Here is a 19,850-nt window from a genome sequence, read left to right on the forward strand (position 1 = left end):
AGTCTATTACATTCGATTTTACCACAGTATATCAGTCTCTGTGTATAGTGTTCTTCTGGCTCTGCTCCTTTTGCTCTGCATCAGTTCCTGGAGGTCTTTCCAATTCACATGGAATTCCTCCAGTTTATTATTCCTTTTAGCACAATAGTATTCCATCACCACCATATACCACAATTTGTTCAGCCATTCCTCAATTGAAGGACATACCCTCCTTTTCCAGTTCTTTGCCACCACAAAAAGCTCAGCTATAAATATTTTCGTACAAGTCTGTTTATCTATGATGTCTTTGGGGTACAAACCCAACAATGGTATGGCTGGATCAAAGGGCAGGCAGTCTTTTATAGCCCTTTGAGCATAGTTCCATATTGCCAGCCAGAATGGTTGTATCATTTCACAACTCCACCAGCAATGCATTAATGTCCCAATTTTGCCACATCCCCTCCAGCATTCATTACTCTCCCCTTCTTTCATTTTAGCCAATCTGCTAGGTGTGAGGGGAAGGTGAGTAAGTTTTGAAAGTCCCACAACCCACAAAACAAAAAGCACCATTTGGTCAGGGAACATGTCTTTTTTTTATCGTTGCAGTCATAGTATCTAATCTTGTGTCTTGAACAGAATACTCCTTAATAAATGCTTGGCAGAAGATAAATTAAAAATTGGTAAATGACTTAAATATAAAGAGTGAAATCATAAATAAATTAGGTGAGCATAGAATAGTATACCTGTCAGATCTGTGGGAAAGGAAGGAATTGAAGCTCAAGCAAGAGAAAGAGAACATTGCAAAATGTAAAATGAATGACTCTGATTATATCAAATTAAAAAGGTTTTGTGCAAACAAAACCAATGCAACCAAAATTAGAAGGAAAGCAAAGGAGAACATTTTTATAACAAAACTCTCTCAAAGGTTTAATTTCCCAAATATACAAAAAATCAAGCCATTACTCAACTGACAAATGGTCAAGGGACATGAATAGGCAGTTTTCATATGATGAAATCAAAACTATCAGTAAGCATATGAAAAAGTGTTCTAAATCCCTCCTGATTAAAGAACTCACAGGCTGCAAATATGAATAATATGGAACTAGGCTTTGAACGATGATATATGTATAACCCAGTGGTTGTCAGCTTTGGAAGGGGGAAGAAAGGGGAAGAGGATCAGGAATTATGTAACAATGGAAAAATATTCTAAAGAAAAAATAAATAAATGCTTGGTAGATGAAATGAGAAAGTAAGGGAAGAAGAATGAGGCAAGATGTGTGTGAATTGATGCAAAAGGAAGAAGAAAAAGAATCAGGGAACAACATACATGTAATTATGTAAATTCTAAGAATGTCCCTGTTGCTTACAAAAACTAGCTCAGCCTACATATTTATAGTATGGACCCTAAGTGAGTCATCTCACTTCCCTGGTGTTCAGTCCATCACCTATAAAATGAGAGGGTTAAACTAAATGGCCTATAGAATCTTGTGACTCCAATTCTCTAATCTCTGATCATATTACCCTATAAAATGTAGAGAAGAAGCCCAAATGCACCTAGATAGCAAACACAATTTCTCTTCAAAATTAGGATAGAAAAAAATCTCATTAACAAAGATGGAAGAAATATTGAAAAGACAAATGGTTAATAATAATTCATAATGAGCACTGATATTGTACTTCCAAATGCTTCCCAAACCAAACTCTACAAGGTAGGTAAGCTATTAATATCCTCATTTTACAATGAAGGAAATCAAGTCACAATGAGATTGACTTGCCTATGATTGCTTGGCCAAGAAGTCTCAGAGGCCAGATATGGACCTAGATCTCCTGACACCGAAGTCCTACAGTATTTTCACTGCACCAAACTGGTTTCAAGAGTCAGCACTGTTGAAATAACTATTAATAGATTGGAATAGATCTCCTTTGCTGAAAAGATTGAGGCCATTTGACGTCAGTTCGTTCAGCTCCATAGATTCACAGATTGTGAGAGCTGAGGAACACTTTGGAGACAATCTGGCTTGATCCCCTCATTACGGATAAGAAAACTAAGGCCTGGCAAGGAAACTAAGGCCCATGGTCTTATAGCTAATTAGGGGCAGATTTAGAACTCGGAATTAGGTGTCCTTACTCCTGGACCAATGTTCTTTCCACTACAACATTGCCACCCCTCTTGCCCACTGCTCTGCACAGCTACAAGGTGACCCTGCACATGTCACTTAATCTACCTTAGTTTTCCCAACTGTAAAATGGGGATAATAACAGCACTTGTCTCCCAGATAGGTTGTAACATTCCAGGGTTGTTGTAAGGATCAAATGAGATAATGTCTGTAAAATGCCTAGCACTATGCCTGGCACATTTGTTCTTCAGACATTTCAGTCGCATTCAACTCTTCATGACCCCATTGGGAGTTTTCTTGGCAGAAATACTGAAATAGTTTGCAATTTCCTTCTCTAGTTCACTTTGCAGACAAGGAAACTGAGGCAAAAAGAATAATTGACTTTCCCTGGGTCACACAGCTAGCAAATGTCTGAGGCCAAATTTGAACTCAGAAAGATGAGTCTTTCTGATTCCAGGCCTGTCACTCTAACCACCGCACCACCTAAATGCCCCAGCCTGACACATAGTAGACACTTAATAAATGTTTGTTTCTTTGATTCCTTCCTTCCCTCTTTATATTTATCAAAACTGCCGCTTTCTATTTCTCCTCCTCCCTGCCCAAGCAAATACCTCCACATGTACCTTTATTTTTTAAACCCTCACCTTCCATTTTAGAATCAATACTGTGTTTCAAGGTAGTAGAGCAATAAGGACTAGGCAATAGGGGTCAAGTGACTTGTCCAGGGTCACGTAGCTAGGAAGTATCTGAGGCCAGACTTGAACCCAGGACCTCCCATCTACAGGATTAGCTCTCAATCTACTGATCCACCTAACTGCCCTACCACATATACCTTTAATCTCACTCTTTCTTATCTGCTCCATTACCTTTCTCTCCTCTATTGACTCTATTGACTTCCCAAATAGCTCCAAACCCTCCCCATCCTAAGATGATCTTCTCTTGACCCTGTACCTTCTCAAACTATTGTTCTATTTTTTCCCCTACTCCATCTCTGATTTCATGGCCAAATTTTTACTTCCCTACTTTATTTTTTTTAATGATCGATTTGTTATTACATTTAATTGGTAAAAAATAAATATGTAAATGAGTTTTAAATGATGAGTATCATTTGTCAAGTCATTTCATTTTCCATCCTACCCCTCCACTGCTCCTCTCAGAAAGAGCTATCCCTTGTCCCTCAATTGGGGAATGGCTGAACAAATTGTGGTATATGATGGTGATGGAATACTACTGTGCTATAAGGAACAATGACCAGGATGATTTCAGAAAGAGCTGGGAAGACCTTCACAAAATGATACAGAGTGAAATAAGGAGAACATTATACACAGTAACAGCAATATTATGGAACGATCAAATGTGATAGACTTTGCTACTAACAGCAATGCTGTGATCCAGGACAGTTCTGAAGGGCTTATGAAAAAGAATGTTATCCACCTCTAGAGAAAGAACTGTGCGAGTAGAAATGCAGAAGAAAACATATTATTTATTACTTGTTTATTTGGGTATGTGATTTGGGTTTTGGTTCTATATAAGATTATTCACTTACAACAATGAACAATATGGAAATATGTTTTGCATGATAATATGTGTATAACGCAGACTGAATTGCTTGTCAGCTCCAGAAAGGGGGAGGGAAGAAGGCAGGGAGACAGTATGGATTATATAACTTTGGAAAACTTAGGTGGAAATTTCTTAATAAAATTTTTAAAATCCAAGTTTAAAAAAGAGAAAGAGCTAACTCTTTTTAACAAAGAATAAGAAAAAGAACAAAACATGTCAGCAAAACCAAATACCACATCAATGGAGTTTAAAATTAAATGCAGTCAGTATTCTGCTCCGATGGTCATTCCTTCTCTGCAATGAAGGAAGGGAACATTATCCAACTTTTTTTTTAAACCCTTACCTTCTGTCTTGGAATCAATACTGTGTATTGGTTCCAAAGCAGAAGAGTGGTAAGGGCTAGGCAATGGGGGTTAAGTGACTTGCCCAGGGTCACACAGCTAGGAAGTGTCTGGGGTCAAATATGAACCAAGGACCTCAGTCTCTGGTCCTGGCTCTCAATCCACTGAGCCACCCAGCTGCCATATGATCCAACTTTTAGAAGCTTCTACACTCATTGCCTCCACTTCCTCATCTGTACCTCTGGTCCTTCATCAATTCTTGGCAGTCTGGTTCCAGTTGCCACCACAGCAACTAAACCTCTCTCTAAGGTCTCCAGTGACCTTCTAATTACCAAATCCATCGGCCCCTTTTCAATCATCATACTCTTTGATCTTTTTGCAGTTTGAGACACTGAGGACTTCTTTAAACCTCTCCTTTTCCAACTTCTATGGTTGGTTAGGTGCCAAAGTGACTTTATTAGCTACCGCCTCTGTAGCTATTCCAGAACATAGCATAGTGGTCTATCTGGACCAAACCTCTTCTCCAGTCCCTCCCAACTTCACCTGTGCCAGAAAGGCCAAATGATAGAAGCTTCACATAATAGAGATGCCTCACCAGACCTGCATGCCTCTTTGTTTCAGGAAATCAAAAAGTGATTAATGAGGATCAGAGTAATGCTTGGTGCACTAATGTTGTACCAGCTAGGACATAAAGGCATATTTCGTGGACAAGACGCTGCTCTCTTGGTGTACTCACCTCTAAGGCACCCAGAGTCTGGGCTTCTCTTCCTGGCCTGCATGAGTCACCTATGGATGATAAATATTAAACACCAAGTATCTTCTCATTGACAATCCTCATTTCCTGCCCATTGTTGGAGACCTTATCTTGTCATGACCCGCAAGGATGGGTGGAGACAGGGCTGGTAGGTTGATTCAAGTGTGAATTTATAGGATCACAGAATAGCTTCCAATGGCCATAGACATCATCCAGTCCAACCATCATATTTTAGAGATGGGGGCATTGAGTCCCTAAGGGATAAAGAAGTGGTTCCCAAACTTTTTTGGCCTACCACCCCCTTTCCAGAAAAAATATTACTTAGCACCCCTGGACATTAATTTTTTTAAATTTTAATAGCAATTAATAGGAAAGATAAATGCACCTGTGGCCATCACCACCCCCCTGGATCGCTGCAGCACCCACGGGGGGAGGGGGCACCCACTTTGGGAATTATTGGGATAAAGGGATGAAGTGACTTGAGATTATCGAATTGTAGACTTAAAGTTTGAAGGAGACTTAGATGTCATCTAGTACGACCCTTTTAACAAATGAGTAAACTGAGGCCTGGTTGCCCAAGTTCCAACAGCCAAGTAATAGCAGATAAAATAGCAAGATAAAAATTGAGATCTTCAGTTTGCCAACTGAAATGGTATGGCCCTCCTATCTTCCCACCCACCCTCCACCCACCACCACCACCTTCCCTACCACCTAGAACTTTGGACAATAGAAGAATAAATGTTGGTTTTTGTTTTTTTTTTCTGCAGTAGGGCAAATTTCCTCCCCCAAAGGAAAATAAGAAGTGAGGCAAGCAGACATCCCTCCATATAGAGAGAGGACATCGGAATGCCACATCAGGAATAGGGAGAGCCATGGTGGAAATCTTGCTTTCCCTGTCCACCACACTAGCACCAGAGTCCAGAGGGAGAGATACTAACTGTAGCAAAAGGAAGGAGCCAGGAAGATGAGAACTACCCTGGCATCTCAGGGAAAGGGGTTCCTTGCTGCTTACTAACTGTCCCTAATCTGATTTTATCTGGGGGGGATCTACAGATCTGGGCCACCAAAAAGACCAATTGTAAGAGGCTAGAGCAGAGTGGAGTAGGTGGGGGTGGCTGAGACAGCATTCTGCTGTCTATGCAAGAGTGGAGCTATCGGGTTATCTCATCACACCCCCCACCAACACACACACATACCTCTCCCCCAAAGCCCGACAGGCATTATGGGTTACCAGCGAGGCAGGCCAGGGTACCTGGAGCCCAGACCTACCTTAAACCTACCCCTTCCTGATTCTGAGCCCTTGGAGCCTTCCTCCTCCCCAAACAGGGACGCAGAGCAACTGGGAAAAGCAAGGAACTGAAGAGGCTGAAGAGGCAGGCTTTCCTTCCCCATCCACCCCCTCCAGCCCCCGTCTCCTCTTCTGCTTCCACCTCCTGCTGCCTCTGACAGACCCATGACCCTCCGCTGGTGATGAATGAGCGGCAGATGCCAGCCTGCCTCAGGAGATGCACCCACACACATTGTAAAATCAAACGCACCCTTTCATTTTGTTTTGCTGAGGTTAGGTGTTTTCCACATTCCTATTGTCTTTGGGTTTTATGCCACAAAAGCTTTTTTTTTTTTTTTTCCCTGTCATAATCCTGAACTCCTAGCGCCTGCATGGAAACGCCAATATAACTTCAAGCAAAGACAAGGGGGCGAAGGGGGGAAGGAGGGGGCCGGAGACTTCAGCAGAAACCTAAGAAGGTCTCACAGTTGGCAGAGTGCTTGCTTGTCCATTACCTCATTTGGTCTCCATGCTATTCCTCTGAGATGGACGTAGATGATTATCATGCCTTTACCGATGAAGAAATGGAGGCCCAGAAAGGCAAAATTATTCTAGACGCCCAGCTAGGACCAGAACTCAAGCTCTCTGATCCCAAGTCCAGTGCTCTCTCTTTGACATTCTGGTTTTTAGTCAATGTTTTAAAACTGGTACTTCCCTACCCCCGATTCATCCATTAGCTGTACAAGGGTCCACCATATGCCTGTGTCATAGGATCATCAGATTCCTATCTGGAAGGGACCTAAATGTCATCTAGTCACAGAATCTCAGAGTTAAAAGTGATTTCTAGAGCCATTCTCATTTTAAAGATGGGGAAACTAAAGACCACACACATCCTCCTCCCCCCCAAAAAAAGGCAGACAGTAAGAAGCATGGCCGGGATTTGAACTTGGGCCCTCTGACTCCACATACAATGTGTTTTCTTTTTTCTTTTTTTCTTTTTTTTAATAAAAACCCTTGCCTTCCATCTTAAGCATCAATACTGGGTATTTGTTCTAAGGCAGAAGAGTGGAAAGGGCTAGGCTATGGGGGTGAAGTGACTTGCCCAGGGTCATACGATGTGCTTTCTACCACACTCCAATACTACATGTTCCAGGCCTGCATGTATCTCGTCTGGATGATACCTATTTGACACAAGATGCCTTCTTATTGGCAATTCTCATTTCCTGCTCCACCAATGGAGAGCTCATCCTGTCGTGATGGCAGTTGGGCAGGAATTGGGGGGGTGGGGAGAAAGGACCATGCACACACGCAGAAAGAGCATGAGCTTTCCCATTTTGGAAGAGTTTCTCTGAATGAACACTAGGCTAGGCCACTCTGCCTCCAAGATGCCCTCTATCGCTTCTCAGATAACCACTGAGGCTTTCCTATTTGACACCATCTAATTGGATGGTCCCATAATTGCCAGAGAGCAAAGGCAGTCCATGTGGATGTTTCCCTAAACTCTCTGCCAATGCCACCCACTTATAAAACCTGAGAAATACAGCTTTGTTGAATGAACGAATGAATGAATTTATGAGTGCATGAATGAATTGCTTCTTTGTCAAATATTGATTAATTGTGTACTATGTACAGAGAACTGTATCAGGTGCTAAAGGAGAAAAAAGTTTAGATTTTTGCCCTCATGGAACTTAAAGTCTAGGGAGGAATAAGATATCAACACAGATAAGTGTACTAAACATGTCACACAATGTGCATTAGGGCAAGTGCTAAATAACAGTGTTTTGTTCCCCCTTTGAGGGGAAGGATTTTTTCTCTTTTTACTCATCTTCGAGGATGTGAAGCAAGGAAGCCTTTACAGAGAGATATCATCTGTGTGAGACTTTAAATGATGAGTAGAAATAAAACAAACAGAGATGGAGACTAAGGAAATTCTTAACACAGGGTTGCAATGCAAGCAAAGTTATGGGGGGGGGGACAAAGGGTTTTCAATTTGGCTGGCGCATGGAATAAAATGAAATTGTCCTGGAAAGATAGAATAACAAAAATTTATGAAGAATTTGAATGCCTTTCCTTCTCTCTTTCCTTCCTTCTCTTCTTCTCTTCTTTCTGTGCTTTGTGGGGGTGTTTTTGGTTTGGTTTTGCACTGGGTGTCCCCCAATAGCTGGTATGCATTCCTTCCATATTTCTGCCTAGTAGAACTCCTCTCTTGCTTTAATTGAAGGGGGCAGTTGGGTGGCTCAGTGGATTGAGAGCTAGGCCTAGGGATGGGAGGTCCTGAGTTCAAATTTGACCTCAAAGATTCCCTAGCTGTATGACCCTGGCCAAGTGATTTTACCCTCAGTGCCTAGCCCTTACAGCTCTTCTGCCTTGGAATCAATAGAAAGTATTGGTTCTAAGGGGGAAGGTAAGAGTTTTTTTAAAAAAAGACATAATTCAAGCATTCTCTCCTGCATGAAGCCCTTCCTCACCCTCCAACCATGAGTGGTCTCTCTCCTAAACTATCTTTTACATTTTTATCTATCCACTCTATACTTGTACTGAATATTATATTTGTTGTTTTCCTCCTTAGAATAAGTTTCTTTTTTTTTTTTAACCCTCACCTTCCATCTTAGAATCAATACTAAGTATTTGTTCTAAGGCAAAAGAGCGGTAAGGGCTAGGCAATGAGGGGTAAAGTGACTTGCTCAGGGTCACATAGTTAAGAAGTATCTGAGGCCAAATTTGAACCCAAAACCTCCTGTCTCTGCACCTGAGCCACCCAGCTGCCCCCTAGAATAGAAATTTCTTGTGTTAATGGATTATTTCATTTTTTTGTTCTCCTAGATCTGACAAGTATCCCAATGCCTATTATAAAGAAGGTGTTTCATAACTACTTGGGGCCTCTGAACTTATTTTTTTTAATATTTTATAAACATTTCAAATTAATTGGTTTTTTTACAATCCTATGTATTTCATTTTATTTTATGTTTTATTTTATGTATTTAAAATATTCTGATAAGATTTTACCACAATGCCAAAGGGATCCAATGTACACATAGGCGCACACACACATAAAAATTAAGTTGCCCTGGTTGAGTGTAACCCCTCCTTTTACAGAGGAAGAACAAGGGTGCAGAGAAGTTACATAAGTTGCCGCGCAGAGGATAAATAGCAGGGTCTACATTGGAACCCGGGTCCTCTGATTCCAAATTCAGCGTTGGAAGCCTGTAAGGAGCTGCAGTGATACAAGGTACGATGTTCAGGCCCTGCCTGGGGAGAGAGGAGAGCGGTCCACAGCCCGTAGCTGCCCCGCTAGGGAAAGAGCCCGACCCTCTCCACCCACTGCGTTGGGATGCTAAGGGCTTGCCCCACTCTTCTGGGCTTCTGTCCCAGGGCAGATTTCAGAAAGGGCCCTCTGGAAGGCAGAGCCCCAGCAGCTTGCTTTTGATTCCTGGGCATTCTATTGCCATTTAATAAAAATAAAAAAAAATGAAAATAAAAAACTGTGCTCTGCCGGAGCTGTGGTGGCAGCCTCGGCTGCTTTTTGCTCAGCCTGCTTTAATCCATGTCATTTTCTACTTGGCGGCACTTGAAAAATTAAGAACCTGACCCTGCCTGGAGGGAATCCGCCATCTGATGGGGTCCTTGGCACAGGCACAGGCCTCTCTGGCCCCGGCAGAACCTGCCAATCCTTCAGGGATGCTGGCTGATTGTATGTTCATGGTGTGTTCCCACCCCGGAGCAATAGACCTGCGACAATCATGGGCATTTTCCCAGAGAAGACAGCAGGGTAGGCAGGGAAGCAAGCGCAGGTGATTCGGAGCCAGTAGAAAGAACATAGTCTCTGCAGTCAGAGCCTGCTCTTAAATCCCAGCTCGGATGCCTACTGCCCAAATAACTCTGGGCAAGTCATTGGAGGAAAATACCAGCAATGGCTAGCATTTATATAGCTGTGTACCATATGCCAGGCACTGTACTCATCACTTTCCAATTATCATCTCATTCAATCCTCACAACAGCCCTGGGAGGTAGGTGCAATTATTAGCCCTATTTTACAGATGAGGAAACTGAGATTAAATGACGCCCAGGGTCATGCAGCTAGGAATTGTCTGGAGCCAAAGTTGAACTCAGGTCTTCTTTCTGATTGCAGGCTGGATGCTCTCTAGCCTCTGCTACCGACCTACCCTGTTTAAGCTATCAGGGCCTCACTTTCTTCATTCCTATGAATGAATGAATGAATGAATGAATGAATGAATGAATGAATGAAGGGACTCTGAAGTCCCTTCCACTCCTGTGTCTATTATCCTGATTGCTGGGTCCTCTGGGCTCTGGTTGGGGGTCAATTGAGAATGGCCTGAAGCAAGTCTAAAAAGTGATGATGTTAGCAGTCCGGGCCACCTCTACTCATTCTATTTGCATTTCTATAGTGCTTTAAGGTTGACCAGGGGTAGCTAGCATGAATATAATTATATCCGTTTCACAAAAGATGGAATTGAGATTCAGAGTGACTTGCTTACAGTCATAGATTTAGTAAGTATGAGAAGCTATATTCATGCCTACTGACTCCCAAGTTCATCAGTAACCCTGAGATGCCCATGTGCCTGTGCCTCGCCTCTCTCTAACACTGATAAAGCAAAATGGACCAGCAAGGGAGAAGAAGATTCTCCCAGACTTTGCTGTTGTTCGGTTGTTTTTTAATTTTTTTGTGTGGCCTCATTTGGGGTTTTCTTCTTCAGCTCATTTTACAGATGCAGAAACTGAAGCAAACAGGGTTAAGTGACTTACGCAGGGTCACACAGCTAATAAGTGTCTGAAGCCAGATTTGAAATTAGAAAGATGAGTCTCCCTGACTACAAGCCTGGTCCTCTATCCACTGTGACACCTAACTACCTTCAAAGTTTGCAGTTAGGTTGGTCTGCCCTCTCCCAGACCAGAAAGATATTGATCTAAATAAAGCCTCCCAAAATGATCCTCTCTTTGGATAAAATAAATTTGAATCCACCACTTGAGCAGTCAAATATTTCCCTATTGGTGCCATTCATACAACATCCTCTTATAAAATATTCTTTGGGCCTCTTGGGACAGATAGGTCTTCTCATTCAAAAGGAGCCCTTGCTATCCTAGCAGCATTGTGCACAGTTGGATCAGCTGATGACCAGAACCCCAGGAGTTAAGTCAACAAGCGTTAATTAAGTACCTACTATGTGCCAGGCAGATTTGTAAGCACAGAGGCAAAAACAAATACATTTAAAAAAAACAATCTTTGCTCTCAAGACTAATATAGGCATCCTAGAGATGGCAGAAGTGTTTATGAAGTTAAAATATAGGATGAAAAGTCAGGGTTAAAGTGAGATAAGTGAAAGAAAGAGAAGGGTGGTAAAGGGAGAGAAGAAGAGAGAAGAGAAGAAAGCCTCCTGATAATCTTCTCCATTACCTCTGTGGAAATTTCCCTTATACCCAATTTTCTTTCAATTCCCTAACAAATACCCTGATGTTGACTGGAGATGGGAAGAATTTATGAGTACTTTAAAGAGAAAGTGGTGAGTACTAGGAGCTAGCCCAGGTTCATCAAGAATCAGACATGGCATTCTAACCTTCTTTCCTTTTTGGATGAGGTATAAGAAGAGTATAGTTAAAATTTAGAAAAGCATCTGAAAAACTTTTCCACATTTTTCTGTCAGTGATTTGAAAAGAGGCATAGATGGGGAGCTTATCAAAAGCACAGATGACACAAAGATGAGTGGGATAGCAGGCAGGTTGAATGACCAAACCAGGATCTAAAGATCCAAGCCAGAGTGATGAAGCCAACTGGAAAAAGATGAAAATGAAAAAGAATAAATGTAAACTCCTACCTTTGGGTTTCAAAAATCAGAAGTAAGATCATAGAATGAAAAATTTAGTGTTGGAAGGAACCTCAGAAATAATTTAGTTTTAAGCTTCTCACTTTATAGATGAAAAAACTAAGACTTGCTGCTGATGATTCAGTTAGTCAAAAGTCAAAACAGTTATACACCAGTTTATAGGAATAACATGGGAGAGTTTTCACTCACATATCAACAGTATGACATTGCAACTCAAAAAAAAAAAAGCATTGGATTTTAGTCTATATTCATGGAGGCATGGTGTTCCAGGAAAATAATAATAATAATAATAATAATAATAATAATAATAATCCTGCAATATTCTGCCCTCAAAGGGTTGGTATGAGGATCAAACAAGAAGATAAGTATAAAGCATTTCGCACAGTGTCTGGGACATAATAATTGCTGAATAAATGTTAGCTATTAATTCAACTATTATTATAAAGTCCTCCACAGCCTGGCCCACCCCTACCTTTCTGGTTATCTAATACTTTACTCTAACCTTCCCCCTACAGTGGCACTAGCCTCTTTGATGTTCCTCTCACACCCTATTTCCTGCCTGAGAGTTTTCATTCACTGTTCTCCAAATTTGGCATCCTCTCCTTCTTCATCTCTGCCTCACAGCTTCCCCAGCTTCCTTCAAATCCCAGCTAATAGGCCACCATCTACAGGAAGACCAAAGAACATGGGCTCACAGCTGCAGAGCTGGAAGAGTCCTTAGAGGCATCAAGCTGACTTCATTTTACTAATGAAGACACTGAGGGCCAAGGAAGACTTGCCCCTAATCACATGGGTAGTAAGTTGGAAGGGTCAGGATGAGATTTCAGTTCTCCCAAGTGGAGATCCTTTACCCTTTCTGCTGAGCCACGGTGTTCATTTATGTTATTGTATTATACTATACAATATCCTTTATATAGCATAGTATAACATAATATATAAAATACACCATATAGTGTATATTATATCATGACCTTAATGGAGATCAGATGCTAATTATCCTATGCCTCTACTATTAGTCAGGTACCATTATTAAACACCTTCTATGTTCTAGGTATTGCGCTTAACAATGAGGATACAAAGGATGGCCAAAGATAGCCCCTGCTCCCATGTAGATTTTCACACATGTACCCCAATCGAGTCAAGGCGGGTAGGGAGAAGCAGTGCAAATCTTAGATTCTCCTTCAGAAAGTTTTCAGTGGGATCATTAATATCTATATTAAGCATGCTTAAGGATTCTGGTCCCACCAGGAAAATGGAGTGATACAATGTAGGATAAGAGTAAAAGTGGATTTGAATCTGAATTCTGGCACAAAAGCTGAAGCTCTTGCAAATAGAAACCCAAAGTGATGTGGTATATTTGCTTCTCCCAGAGGATTACTTCAGTTTTGAGGAAGTGCGGTTATTCCCTGTTAGGACCCCCGGGACAGCCCATCCATTTTCTTGAGCAATATTATATTATTCCGGGTTACAGTTGCCGTATATTTTACAAGTGCATCCCCAGTGAGTAACAAGCCACTCAGGAGGATGCAGCTTCCATCCAAACTGCATCACCTCAGAGCCAATGCCTCTAGGGCAGGGTCCAGGGCTCTTTGGTTCTCTTTACATGCAGCAAAAGCATGAATTTCTGAGAATTTCATGTTAGAGTCATAGAATCAAATACTTTAAAGGGTCCTCAAAGGGTATCCTGTCAAATCCCTACCTGCATGGGAATTCCCCCTATAATATCCCTAAGATAAAGAGCAGGGTTGGAGTTCAAAAGGAAAGATGAAATAGCAAAAGATTCATATCAGACAAATGAAGTTTATGGTTTCTGGATATAGATGTAGAAGATTTGTGAATGTTGACAAGATTTAAGGGTATGGCCATCTCTATATGTAGCTGAGGTAGAGTGAATGAATAGATCACAGGAAATTAATAGATTGAGGAAGTGAGAAATTAAGGGTATTTGAGGGAATATTTAAGTCTCCTAGTATAAGGGGAAAAGTGAGAGTAGAAAGAAAGACATTGAGTTAGGCACTGAACTCATGAGAAAGGAGGGAAAATGTGGAGGTGGAGAATCTGAATTGGATGACAAATTTGGAAAGCAATTATCAGGAATTAATCAGGGATTAAGCCAAGGCTGAATGGGAAGCCAGAATTCTAAACTAGGGAATTTATGAAGTAAAGGTCAGGAAGGAGAGCATTTCAGGCATAGGAAGCATCAACACACAGATAGAATACAAGTAATTAGGGATCATGCATGCATAGAGGGCCCACAAAGAGAGAAAATTCTTTTGTTGCAGAGTGGAGTGCTATGAATTACCCAATTGACAACCAAAAGAAGCTAACTGAATACCTCAGTCTAAGATTATTTTGTCAAGTGACATTTCAGTCTTTGGTTCCAGACACTTACCTGACTTACAGTTGAGAAACTCCGGGTAACCCTGGTTATAATCCTGTGTTCCAAAGTCCCATTTCACAGAAAATGCTAAATGAAACAAGTAAAACACAACACAACAAAACAAAACAAAACCCAAGAGCTACTCCGTACAGAGTCTGCAGCGCCAAAATAAGCCACACTTCAAAAAGCATCCACATTCTCCCTCCTTTCTCATGAAGTTAGGGCAGGAACAAAACCTAGGTGAGGAAGCCAAGGCCATTGTCTTAAATTCCTCTGGTTGTTCTACCTCTAGGATGCATATCTTCCAACTCTAAAACTTCACTGGTCCTCCTTTGTTTGCCTCTGCTTATGTTGATTGTCTAGACTTAAGAGAATGAAGGAGAAAAAGTTAATACAAATTAAATTGAAAAGTGTGTCTATTGGGGCAGGTAGGTGGGGCAGTGGATAGAGTGCTAGGCTTGGAATTAGATCATCTTCCTAAGTTCCAGTCTAGCCACAGACATTAGCTGTGGGACCCTAGGCAAGTCGCCTAACCTTTTACCAATTTTTTTCAAGTGTGTCTATTGTTGGGGGAGTAGGTGAAACCAATTGTTAAACATTTGCCAACATACATAGATAACCGAATATAACGTTCAATTCAATTGGGGCAAAGAAGAATCAGACAAAGTACCATTAAAATATGAACCAAGAGACATCACTTTGATCAAGGATTTATAAATAACTGCATGAAAGAGGTAGGTGGCTTCCGAACTTTCCCTTAAAGGAAGGGAGGGACTTCTACAAAGAGACAAAAAAAGCAAGTATGGATCTGTTTCAAAGAGAGGAAATGATGTGAGTAAACAAGTGGAGACAAGAGATCAATCAATCAAACAATCTATCATTAAACATTTATTAAATGCCTATAATATGCTGGGCACTATGCTAAACTCGGAGGATACCAAAAGAGGCAAAAGAATCCTGGCAGTCAAAGAACTCATAGTCTGTGGTGGAGAAAACAAGCAAAAATGTAAAAACGAGTTTTGTACAAGATAAATAGGAAATCATTGACAGAGAGAAGGCATTAAAATTAAAAGGGTTTGAGAAAGACTTTCTGTAGAAGAAGAGCTTTTAGTTGGGACTTAAATGAATTCAGGAAATCTAGTAGAAAGAGATGAAAGGAGAAAGTGTTCCAGATATAAGGGACAATTGGAGAAAATGCCCGGAGCTGAGAAATGCAATATCTTGTTCTTGGAACAGTCTGAAAGACGTTGTCACTGGATCAAAAGTATATGTTGAGGGGCAGCTGGGTAGCTCAGTGGATTGAGAGCCAGGCCTAGAGACGGGAGGTCCTAGGTTCAAATCCAGCCTCAGACACTTCCCAGCTGTGTGACCCTGGGCAAGTCGCTTGACCCGCATTGCCTACCCTTGCCACTCTTCCATCTATAGAAGTTAAGGGTTTAAAAAATAAATTAAAAAAAAGTATATGTTGAGGAGCAGTCTCACACTAATGGAGATATAAAACTTAAATATGATGCTCAGCTCATTCTCTTTCCAATATAATTTTGGACCATAAATGTCTAGCTCAAACTTATCAATATTCTTCAGCTGTTTCTAAGATCCTCTAGAACAGTGGTTCCCAAACATTTTTGGCCTACCGCCCCCTTTCCAGAAAAAATATTACTTAGCCCCCTGGAAATTAATTTTTTTTAATTTTAATAACAATTAATAGGAAAGATAAATGCATCTGTGGCCATCACTCCTCCCTGGATCACTGCAGCACCCACCGGGGGGCGGTGTCGTCCACTTTGGGAATCACTGCTCTAGAATGATTCTTTATATTAAGTAGGCTGACCCAATCCTGTCACTGTCCACAGTATTGTGTTGCCCCATCTGGTTCTGATCAATTCAGTCACTTCTCTCTATAACCTTTCAGGACTCAATGAATCAATCAGCCCATCAACAAGCATTTACTAAATGCCTACTATGAGCTATGCACAACAATACTACATAAAAAATAAAAAACTTTGAAAGATATAAGAACTATGAATAATGCAATGTCCATTCACAACTCCAGAGGACCAGTGTTGAAACATGCTATCCATTAGAGAGAGGTGATGGATGTAGAGTGGGGAATGATGTATATATTTTTTTGTAAATGGCTATTGAGAAAATTAATTTTTCTTGACTATGCATATTTGTTATAAGACATTCGCTTTTCTCCTCTGATTTTACAATGGAATGGAGGGGAGGGAGGGAGAAAAAATGGATTTTTTTAATTTTTTAAAAGATAAAAAAAAAGATAGATAAGTTGGGGTGATGCAGATTTGAAATGTTACATGCACTTTCAGATGAGGTAATTGTATTATTAATTTTACTTAATCTATTAAGTTCCTTCCTATTCTTTAAAATCCAGTTCAAGAGTTAATCATGATCCTGATTATATCAACTGATGTTTGTCTATAGCATTTTGTATATTTAAAACGCTGAAAACGCCAATATATTTTTCTCTTCCTCTATTAGAATGTGAGCTCCTTGAGAATAAGGGCTGCCATGCTGTTTTGTTTGTGTCTCTCTCACCTAACTCATTGATTTGAGCATAGGAAGGGATTAATCACTGCTTCTCCTTCAATCATTTACTTCAACCACATGATCACTTTTGAACTTTGCAGCAACCATGAAAAAAATATATAATTATCTTTATCTGTAAAATGAGAAAGTTAAGGCTCAGAAAAGTTAGACTATATGTGGGGTTACACAGATAGTGTCACAAACAAGATTATATCCAAGTCACTCCTGATTTCAAGGCTTCCTATTATATCTCTTCAATGATAAGCTCACTGATAGGCCCTGAGCCAATGACTGCTCACTGCCACCTCTTTGACTCAGTTTCCCATCTCTATCCGCCTCTACTAGCCTACCACTAAGCCCTGGTGTCCTGTGTCCTCCAGAGGAATGGTCTCTCCATTTTGTATTTTTTCACAAACTCCAGAAAACAATTTCTTAATGATAGCCGAATCTTGGATTTTCAGCCCCGGGTTGAAATCCTGGCTCTGCCACTCTCTACTCCCACAACTTGGGTCAAGTGTTTGAAGCTGTTTCTCCAAATGAAAATGAAGAATTTGGATTAGAAAGCCTCTGAGGTCCCTTCCAGCTCAGATCTATAATGGGTGATTCCATGGCTTTGAATCTAGTTCTGTTATTTAGTATCTCTATGATTTTGAACAAATGATTTAATGTCTGAGGTCTCAGTTTCCTCAATTATAAAATAAGCAAATTGGACTAAATGACCTCTAGGGTCCCTTCGAACTCTTAATTCTCTAATTCTCTGGCCACATTTTTCAGTCAAATTTTTCAGCATTCTGCTATGTGCACAGCTTCCAACTTGAGGCAGGAGGAGTAGGGTTGGGGGAACACTCCCTCAGAGCTACCAGCAAATTTTGCACAAACTGCCGGGAGATGGATATTTTTATGAGTGCGAAGTCCTCCAAATCGCTTAGTCTTCATTTGACGGTTTGTTATAGATCACTCATCACACATGTTGTCTCGGGTGGAAATGCTGAATGAGACTCTGGCAAAATGGCTAATGGGGCCCTAATGCTGGCGGAGCTCATCAGAAACCAGCAAAGACTGCGGATGGCGATGGGAGCTCCCACTTCTCCCCACCCATTCCTCCTAGCTCATCTCAGCGATTAGATGATTGCATAACCTTAATATGAGCCATCGTGCAGGATGGGAATTGTACGGTGGCACCAGTCCTGCCTTTCTTTGGAGGTGGAGACTTCATCTCCTCGTGGAACGCAAGCATTATCTCTGTGCGGTTCATAATTGCATAACAGTTGCTGTTGGCGAGAAACCGCTTTGTCAGTCAGAAGGAGCAGTTTAGCACCAATCCTGCAGCTCATGCATTTAAAGAGACCGTGGGTAATGTCAGTTCAGCCATCAGTGAGAGGAAAGAACCTTTTGTGCAACCTTTTTTTTTTTCCTAGAGGGATGGGCAACAGCAAAAGAAGTAAGTAAACCAGAAAGCTTTTTTTTTTTTATTATTATACATTAAAATTCCCAAGTAACTAAGATCCCTCCTTCTGTCCTTGCCTTCTCCATCTGTCCAGTATAGGGCCCTATTTCAAGGTTAGGAGGCTTCCTCACCTAATTCTGGCAGATGCAGATCCCAAACACAACATGGGGTGATCATTCATGCAGCTGGCCTCTTTACTTGTCATATCACCGTGGAAGGGACTGGGGGGGTGGGTAGAATTACTTCCACCAAGTCAGATCTTCTCTGGCTCTACCTTCTAGTCTGGAAGCACTGTCTGGAACCCTGAGAGTAGGTGACTTGACACACAATCAATATGGTGTCAGAAAGAGAACCTAGAACCCTGACTGGAAGGCTCATCCCTACATCCCTACATCAGATTGTCTTCTTGAGATTTTATAACAACACATGAAGTTGGCCCTATAGACATCATTTTATCTCCACTTTATTGATAAGGAAAAATAAGTCTCAGAGAGGTGGTGACTTCCCCATGAAGACTGCATCAGAGGCAGGTTTCAAAACTCAGATTTTTTCTGACTTCAAGTCTACTAGATCAGTGATGGGCAAACTACAGCCTGTGGGCCAGATTGGGAGAGGGAGGGCTGAAATGTTCTATCTGACCAATTGACATTATTCCTAATCCGATGAATACAATGAGTAGAAAACAGTACAATGAAACTTCAAAAGCCTTAGAAACAGACTGACAGATGAGCATTTCCTTTCCTTTGGCCCCCTCTTTAAAAAGTTTGCCCATCACTGTACTAAATTGAATCTCTCTTTGCATCCAGTAACATGCCTTTCAATGAGCAAGTTTAGCTTCTCATGAAGAGTTGGGATTAGCAGAACACACTGCACATTAAAAGGTATGGAAGTTGGGGGCAGCTGGGTAGCTCAGTGGATTGAGAGCCAGGCCTAGAGACAGGAGGTCCTAGGTTCAAACCCGGCCTCAGCCACTTCCCAGCTGTGTGACCCTGGGCAAGTCACTTGACCCCCATTGCCCACCCTTACCAATCTTCTACCTATAAGTCAATGCACAGAAGTTAAGGGTTTAAAATAAAAAAAAAATTAAAAAAAGGTATGGAAGCAAATGTATATTATTCAATGGCTGGAGGATAAAATGCATGCAACCCAGTGACCCCAAACTCAGTCCTGCTGGGCAAGCATGTGAGTGAGACACTTGCTAGAAGGTAGACTCAAGACATGTGGATGGAAGGACAAGTCATTCACATTATCTATACTGCAGAGGCCTCTGATGAACCCACTAACCCTGGTGGTCTCTGAGTCTCTGCAATATTGGCTTTCTCCCCACTGGGTGTTGCACCACTGGTCATCAGGAGGTGGCAGATTCGACTTTGCTAGATGCTACTCTGGTGGCACAGTGGAAAGAGTGCCAGGCCTGAACTCAGGAAGACTCATCTTCCTGAGTTCAAATCTGTCCTCAGACACTTACTAGTCGTGTAAGCCTGGACAAGGGAGTAGAAGCCAATGCCACACAAAAGAAACAGAAGGGAAGGCAGGAAGGAAAGAAGGAAGAAAGGCAAGAAGGAAGGAAGGAAGGAAGGAAGGAAGGAAGGAAGGAAGGAAGGAAGGAAGGAAGGAA

Source organism: Gracilinanus agilis, chromosome 2 (genome assembly GCF_016433145.1).
Source record: "Gracilinanus agilis isolate LMUSP501 chromosome 2, AgileGrace, whole genome shotgun sequence".
Classification (NCBI taxonomy): Eukaryota; Metazoa; Chordata; class Mammalia; order Didelphimorphia; family Didelphidae; genus Gracilinanus; species Gracilinanus agilis.